The sequence below is a fragment of the Dipodomys merriami genome, unplaced genomic scaffold (genome assembly GCF_024711535.1).
Source record: "Dipodomys merriami isolate MVZ:Mamm:240054 unplaced genomic scaffold, mDipMer1.0.p SCAF_44, whole genome shotgun sequence".
Taxonomy (NCBI): Eukaryota; Metazoa; Chordata; class Mammalia; order Rodentia; family Heteromyidae; genus Dipodomys; species Dipodomys merriami.
Genome location: NW_027206002.1, coordinates 9,300,624 through 9,308,972, shown reverse-complemented (window position 1 = coordinate 9,308,972; position 8,349 = coordinate 9,300,624).

Here is an 8,349-nt window from a genome sequence, read left to right as displayed (position 1 = left end):
AAAGGAGAAGCTTGCAAGCTCAGAAGGACCCAGTGCATGTATCTAAAACCCTTTCTATTGCTAAGAGAAGCATAAAGAGAGAACACACACACACACACACACACACACACACACTCACACACACACACACACACACACCCCTGCTGCCACCTCTGCTCCCAGTGAGCCCGGGCCTGCTCTTCTCCGTAAACATCTCCCTCCAAATCAGGGCTTCCTACATGGTGTCCTTGGCTTCACTTTCTCAGCACCCTCTGAAGTGTGGATTGCTCTCTATTCTGGCACTGATGGCTCACACCTGTAACCCTAGCTACTTTGAAGGCTGAGGAATAGGAGGATTGCAGTTCTAGAGGCCAGCCCAGGCAGAATAAGTGTTTCCAGACCCCCCTTCTCCAGCCCATAGATGGACTGCCGCTGAGTGGTTCACGGCAGGTGTACGAATTCAGACGCAACACGCTTCCGTCTCACGCTTCACCTCCATCAGTCTTTAATTATTCTTCCTTGATGTTCTATCTCACTAAAATGACTCATTGGAAGCCTGGGCACACCGCGGATTCCCTGTGCCCAGCTATCAAGGGTTTTACTAAGTAGCTGCCGGCCCTGGGAGATGAGGTGTGTATAAATTGAAGAGTGGAGATTTCCTTATCACAGGGATCTAACCAGAATAATTTGTGCAATCAAGACTTTGAATAGCTGGTAGGTTTATAGAATTTCTCCAGTGTAATTAGGAGAGGCATTGTTGTGTAATGAAGAAAATTAATTAGAATTAAATGTTTGGGGAACGTGTGGTTAGGTAACCAAATGCATATTTGCAGCCTAATTGGTTTTTGCGGCAGCTGGAGGCAGGCTCTGCCCTTTCTGGTGTTTAGTTAATGGATATTTTAACATGTCCCACTGTTTGCTTTGCCTTAAACTACTTCAATACAGGGGGAAAAAGTCCATCAAAGGTTTAAACCAAGTATATATCCCCTTGGAAAAATGCCTGTGGAGTGCGGGTTGCTTGACTATGCTGTCAGTGATTATTGTTGAAATCAGAATCGCGTGGCCTCACAAGCCTAGGGGGAGAACACCACCACCACCACTTCACTATAAGTATTAAAATAGAGGCCGGGCGCCAGTGGCTCACACCTGTAATCCTAGCTACTCTCAGAAGGCTGAGAACTGAAGATCACAGTTCAAAGCCAGCCCAGTCCGTGAGACTCTCATCTCCAATGAACCAGCACAAAGTCAGAAATGGAGCCATGGCTCAAGGGCAGAGTGCTAGCCTTCAGCAGCAAAAAGTTCATGGACAGTATCCAGGCCCTGAGTTCAAGCTATGGCATGGGCAATAGATAAATAAACAAATGAATTGATCAAATAAGATAAAGTGCACATCTAAAGCCTTCTCTACAATCACAAGTTGCCTAATGGACGTGTGTTGTGATGAGCATGTGTATTCTATATACATCCAGGGTTTCCAGACATTTAGAGGTAGCGTGGCAGAACAGAAGTAATGTGGGTTGTGGATATAACCAGTGAGATCTGGTGATACTTTGTTATGGCTATATTATATTATTACATATTATATATAATATATAATATTGTTATATTATATAATAATACTAATGTAGAGAACATAACAGCATTATATATTATCTAATCATATTATATAGTCTATATTATATTTGATATAGTATATTATTTATAGTAATATAATATATATAGTATAGTATAATACATTATATTGTATATAAAGTATATTATATATTTTATATACTGTGTATAGTATATATAGTATATATGTATAGTATATAGTATATACACTATACATATATATATACTCTACATACTATGTATATATATACTATGTATACCATATATACTATAGAGTATATATAGTATATATACTGTAATATACTATATATACTGTTATATAGTATATATAATTATAATATATACTATGTTGTATAGCACATATTATATATTATGCTATGTTATAAAGTATATATAATTATTTAGTATATAATTATAATTATATAGTAAGAACTAGATATTAAATATAAATATATATTTTATATGATATAAATACTATATATAATATATACTATATACATATATAGTATATATAATATACTATATACGTATATATGCATATATAGTATATATTATATATTGCCTACAAAATATAACATATAATTATATACCTTATAATTGTATATATGATATATGTGATTATATATCACATATTCTACATTATATATAATTATATGTATAAACATATATATATATATGTATGTTGTATTTTATATTCTATATGTATGTATCCAAAATATATACTATTATATCAAATATCATGGTTTGTAATGTATTGTATTATATATTGTATATATGTAATAGATGTGTTATAGATAAGATTATGGAACACATGTATTATATATGGTTATATTTGTACAGCCCATATTATTTCAGTACATCCATTTTGTATATACGCATCGTAGAGCTCTTGCTGCAAAACGTTGCAGTGTTACGTATTCTCCCAGTTTGGTAATATCAGCCTAGCAGGATGAGATGCGATGACGTGAAATGTGTGGAATGGCTTGCACATGCCAAGCACACTGACCACGGAGAATAAAATGTGTGAAAACTGGCGGGCAGCGTCTCTCTTCCACAGAAGTGCTGGGCTGCGGTAACCAGACTGCCAGCCTCGGAGCTCAGGGCAGTGAAGCCGGGAAATGGCCGGGTCAGTTCAGCTGAGCATCTTATTTCTTTGTTTTTATGTCACTGTAAAATGAACGAGTGAGTCCACAACACTGAAAGCCAGAGAGGACTGGGGGGAAGGAGAAGATGAACCAGGCCAAGGCATCGTGGGGAATATTCACCAACCAAAGACACAAGATTTAGGAGCAATTAAACCTGACAGTTCTTGGGGTACAATTTAACCACGGGGTCTCAGCCACTGACAGCCCTCCACTTTACATCTCAGACACAAGTGACCCGTGGCTGCCAGAGCACCACAAAGGAAATGATTCTTCTAAGTAGTGTTCATCTGGGGATGGTTTGGTGTCTTAGAAATCCTTGACTTGGCCCAGCTCTGAATAGCTAGTAATCCTAGCAACTCGGTAGGCTGAGATCTTAGGATTACAGTTCAAAGCCAGCCTGGGCAGGAAAGCCTGAGTCTCTGCAATTAACCACGAAAAAGTACTTGGTTCAAACTAAGTATAAGGTACTAAGTCTCAAGTAGTAAAAAGTTAAGTAATGTATTTAGCTATTTGGTAAGCACTCATGTTCTATCAACTGAGGACGCTGGGATGCAGAGAAGCGTGCTGGTGTGGTAAGACAAGGAATATGGCCACGTGGTATGGACAGGACAGCCAGGATGTGAGAGAGAGCCACAGCATGTGTGCATGCAGCTCCCACGCAGGCCCAGGGACCAACAAAAGTAGAGCAGAGCATGAAGACCAGCTGCAAACGCAGTCATCCCGTGGATCAGAAAGCCCTCCAGTTGGTTTTCTTCCTGGTTTTGCTGTTGCTTTTTCTGGTCTTCCAGCAACCGCCATCCCCACCCCAAGAACGTGTAAAATGAAGTCTGAACTGTGTGAACCCTGCCGACGAGGGGAGTTTATTCCACTTGCCAGGTTTAGGCAAAGGCAAAGGCTCCAGGAATCAAAGCACTGACTCGGATTTCTAAAATGAGCCTCCATCCCCATGGTTCAGTGACTCAAAGCTCCAGCTGCACAGCTGGCTCCCCAGTCCCCGGCTCTCCCCGACTTTCCACAGAGCGTCATGATTGGTTTGCTTCCCTGGGAATTGGAGCAAGATCAAAAATGAGCCCGAGGTGGTCTAGAAACGGTTTGTACGTAAGAGACCTTCAGACGCCTTGGAAATTTTTTTTTAAATGAGTAGTCTATAAATATCGGATACTCAGCCCCCGGTAACATTCCCTCCCCCCCTTGATAATGTGGGGGTCCCCGGGAAGAGGGGGATATTAGCAGTGGGCAAGCCATGCTTCAGAAATCAGGACAAATTAAGGACAAATTCTAAGTCGTTTGGCAGAGCTGACATGGTTTTCCTCAGAGAGGAGAAGAGCAATTCAGCAGGGAAGGAAATCACATTTGACTCTCCCCGAGTGCTGAGCAAAGTATTCAATTGACAGGCTACCTCTTTCTTAGTGGCTCAGTTACCCCACTTCGGGTACCCAAGCCAGCAATCCCAGCACCCATGGACTCCTTACCTCTCCTTACCTCTGATCCTGGAAGCCCATATTGTACTCTAGGCAGAACTCTGGGGTTTTGCAAACTGAAGACGACCTTCAATGCATGTGTGTGCAATGTGGTGTGTGTGTGTGTCTGTGTGTCTGTGTGGTGTGTATTTTGTACCAGTACTGGGGCATGAACTCAGGGCTTTGAGCTCTTGTTCAGTTTTACTTGCTCGTACTTGGTGCTCTACCACTTGAGCCACACCTCCACCTCTGAGTTGCTGCTAGTTAATCAGAGGTAAGAGTCTGCAGGACTCTCGTGCCCCGGCTGGCTTTGAGCGGTGATCCTCGGATGTCAGCCTCCCTCGGCACTGAGGATTACAGGTGTGAGGCACTGCAGCCATTCTTCCATTCATGTCATTAATGCTCAACTTGGAAAACTGAAATGGCCTCATGCATACTACATCTGCCACCCCTCGCTGGTCTTCTGTGACCTTTATTTTAACCCCAGATCTCCCGTCTGGCCAGTTCTGCCCTTTAGCTCTGTATCAGTCAGCCACATGGACCGTTTTTCCTTGCAAAGCTGCTGGCTGGAAAGCAAAACAAAACAAAAACAATCCTCAGCCTTTGCAAAGCAGCTGTGTGAGACACTGAAGAGTGCAGATTTGCAGATAGAAATGTAATCAACAATGTGTTCAATTCATTTTGGACATTTTTAAATGCTCTGGGCTCAATTTCATAAAACATTTGCATTTGTAATGAAAGGGAGGGTAGGAAATAATCCATTTTCGAACCTGGAGTCTCAGGTTAACAGGCGCTTTTATGTTGTAATTTTTTTTTTTTTTGCAGGAGTAATTACAAATTGTACACAGGTTCATTATTTCCAGAGTACTTTATCGGGACATTTCCCCATACATCTAATTTGTCCTGTCTGAAATGTAACTTGACAGAAGGGATTTTCTTAATTGCATTTGAAGTCTTTCCAAGATAATCAACTGCTTTTTTTTTGTCTGATAAAACACAGTAGACAACATTGCGGTCTGTCTTAGGATCCAACACTGAAGTTTTGGCGGTAAGAGAGAGCAGAGAGAGGGGTAAAGTTTGCCTCTTAAACTATTCAGCTTCTCCATTTTAATTGGCCTCCATTTCAATGTCTGTCAGATCCTAAGAACGGCATAGCCCTGTTTCCATCGCCCCATTACAACAGCTCTCACTTTGGGAAGGTGAGTAGCAAATATTTATTCACGGGATAAAAAGCATAATCTTTGTAATTCTGAAATATCTTGTTTTTGGGGGGGTTTTTGGGTCCGGTTGTGGGGCCTGAACTCTTGGCCTGGGCGCTGTCCCTCAGCTCTTCAGCTCAAGACGAGCGCTCTACCACTTGAGCCACAGCGCCACTTCCGGTTTTTTTCTTTTTTGCTTATGTGGTGCTGAGGAATCGAACCCAGGGCCTCAGGCATGCAAGGTAAGCGCTCTACCACTGAGCTACCTTCCCAGCCCTGAAATATCTTTAAATGAAAAGACTAACCCAAATATCAACCAACACATTTTTAGGTGATAAAAAGCTGACAATGAGCCTGGCGCCAGTGGCTTACACCTGTAATCCTAGCTACCCAGGAGGCTGAGATCTGAGGATAGTGGTTCAAAGCCAGCCTGGGCAGGAAATTCAGTGACACTCTTATCTCCAATGAACCCCCAGAAAACCAGAAGTGGAGCTGTGGCTTAAAGTGGTAAAATGCTAGCCTTGAGCAAAAAATGGCTCAGGGACAGCTCCCAGGCCCTGAGTTCAAGCCCTAAGATGGACCAAAAAGAAAAAAAAAATGCTAGTAAGGGGCTGGGAAGGTGGCTCAGTGGTAGAGTGCTTGCCTTGCATGTATGAGGCCCTGGGTTCAATTCCTCAGCACCACATAAACAGAAAAAGCCAGAAGTGGCGCTATGGCTCAAGTGGTAGAGCGCTGGCCTTGAGCTGAAGAGCTGAGGGACAGTGCCCAGGCCCAGAGTTCAGGTCCACGACCAGCAAAAAAAAAAAAAAAAAAAAAAAAAGCAAGAACAAAAAAAAAAATGCTGGTGAGGTGTTGAAATGTAGATAGCGCCTATCTATTGATTAAAAATAAACATGAGTTGGCACCAGCAGCTTAAACCTACTGTAATGACAGCTACTCAGGAGGTAAAGATCAGGAGGATTGTAGTTCAAGGCCAGTCCAGGCAAAAAAGACCCCTCCTCATCTACAATCTTCACATGATAGCACTCTTCGCCTGCCACCCTAGGCTGAGATCGGGTGGATCAAAGTTCCAGGCCAACCCAAGCAAAAAGACTCCATCTACATAGAGTTGAGTGTGGTAGCACAGGCCTGTCATCCAAGCTACAGTGGGAAAGAAAAAAACACGGAAAAAAAATAATGCATTAGGCAGGAAGCAAGGCCCTATTTCAGAAGTAATCCATTGCCAAAAAAGGCTGGCAGTTTAGCGCGGTGGTAGAGTACTGCCTAGCGAGCACAAGGCAGCGAGCTCACACGCCAGTACTGCCAAAAAACAAAAATCTGTATTTTCTAAATAGAATCCTTTCTTTAATAAACTTAGGCAGTGACAGGTACATTCATTCATTCATTCGAGGAGAATGTTTTCAGCTTGAGTTTGGAGACTGCCAATTCTAAGTAATTTCATTGTTTTGCTATGGCAAAACTACTTGCATTTATGCCAAAATTCCCAGAACCTGCCAGAGCAAAATGGACTTGGTTGATGTGAGATGGGGGGTGGAGGAATTTATCCTGGAATTTTACATCCAAACCTAATCACACACAGCCTTACACGGAAGATAATTTCCTAGCTGCAGTCAGACAGGGTAATGGGGAAGATTTTCATAAGAGGACTCAACCCACCGCTGCTGGATTTTAAAACAGACGAAGGTGCTGGCTATGGTGACACATGCCTGTAATCTCCAACACTCCCAAGGCCGAGGCAAGAGGAGTTTGACTCTGAGAACATTCCAGGCTACATGGTGAGATCAACTCCAAAAATGCCATTGTCATAAAAATTAATTTTCCCACATCCACACACTTAAAATAAGTAAAACGGAGGAAGGGGGCTTTTGAAAATGGAATGTGGTCGCTCCTAAGAGTTCGGGGTCATGGTCTCCATTTACAACCAGCAAGAGGTAAGAGATCTCACTCTTACAATCACCCAGTACTGAATTCTACCCCTCACTCCATGACGCCAGAATTATTCTTCTTCCCTGGAGTGTCAAGAAAGAAATAGAATCTGCGGATTTCTTGATTTACCCCAGTGAAATCTAGGTGAGACTCTGGTGGATCTATTCATCCTAGATTAATACATCTGGCCCCTTTTCAACTCTCTGAGTGCCTGGGCACCCACAGCCTGGAGATGGAGACACTGCACAAGCACCTGTCCCCGCTGGAGAGGTTTTAGCCTCTCACCTTAAAACATGGTGACACATAGTACTTTTTTTTTTTTCCCAGTCATGGGGCTTGAACTCTGAGCCTGGGCACTGTCCCTCAGCTCTTCAGCTCAAGGCGAGCACTCTACCACTTGAACTATAGCGCCACTTCCAGATTTTCTGGTGGTCCATTGGAGATAAGAGTCTTGGGAATTTTCCTGCCTGAGCTGGCCTTGAACCATGATGCTCAGATCTCAGCTTTCTGAGTAGCTAGGATGACAGGTATGAGCCACCGGTGCCTGGCTGCCTATTACATTTTGCATTACAAAAACAGCCTCTTTTGAAGACCCCTACAGTAAAAACTATAAAAACCTGAATAAAGAAATCAAAGATGACAGCAGGAACTGGAAAGACCTGCCACATTCATGCAGTAGGTAGGATTCATACAGTGAAAATGACCACCCTGCCAAAGGTGATCTAAAAACTGGACGCAATCGCCTTCAAAATCACAATGCCGTTCTCCACTGAGATAAAGTTACCCAGAGCTTCTTATGCAACAACAAAGATCTCCAATAGGCCAAAGCAGTTCTAGGCAAAAAAGAAAAAGAAAGAAAGCAGCAGCAGCAATGCTGGTGGTATCACAATCCCATACCTCAAGCTATACTATGGAGATATAATAACAAAAACAGCTTGGTACTGGCACAAAAACAGGTCCAAAGATCAATGAAACAGAAAAGACCCCAAAATAAAGCCATATACCCAGTTATTTGCTATTGGTGTCAGG